This window comes from Microtus ochrogaster, unplaced genomic scaffold (genome assembly GCF_000317375.1).
Source record: "Microtus ochrogaster isolate Prairie Vole_2 unplaced genomic scaffold, MicOch1.0 UNK14, whole genome shotgun sequence".
Taxonomy (NCBI): Eukaryota; Metazoa; Chordata; class Mammalia; order Rodentia; family Cricetidae; genus Microtus; species Microtus ochrogaster.
The window spans coordinates 2,886,379-2,886,870 of record NW_004949112.1 but is presented as its reverse complement, the minus strand read 5'-3'; positions in this window follow the sequence as shown (position 1 = coordinate 2,886,870).

Below are 492 nucleotides of genomic sequence, written 5' to 3'. Positions count from 1 at the left end.
CCTCCATCTTCCCCATCCTCTATTCCCTCCTCCATCTTCCCCATTCTCTATTTCCCCCTCCATATCTTCCTATTCCTTCTTCTTCCTTTCTCCTATCTTCTTACTTCCTGTTCCTTTACTCTCATTTTCTCTCCCTCTCATCTATCTACTCCTTTTCCTCCTCATCCGTCTGTACATCCACCCACTCCTCCTTCCGCATACTCTTCCACCTCTTTCCCATCTGCCCTCCACCTTTATTTTTCTACTCTTTTGTTGTTCTTTTGGAAAACTACAACTCCCAGAATCCCCCTGGACTATGGTTGCCTGTGCGCACACCTGCGCGCAGGTGTGGATATTCTTCCCAGATTGCCTTGGGCCCCCCGTTAAAAGGCAGGGGCCACACGAGGCCGCCCCCTCTTCCTGCCTCTTCCTTGTGTGTCGCACCCCCTTCGCCCTTTTGTGTTTCCCTCCCCCATTAAAGCGAACCCACGTGGGAGCCGCCGTGTCGTGTCT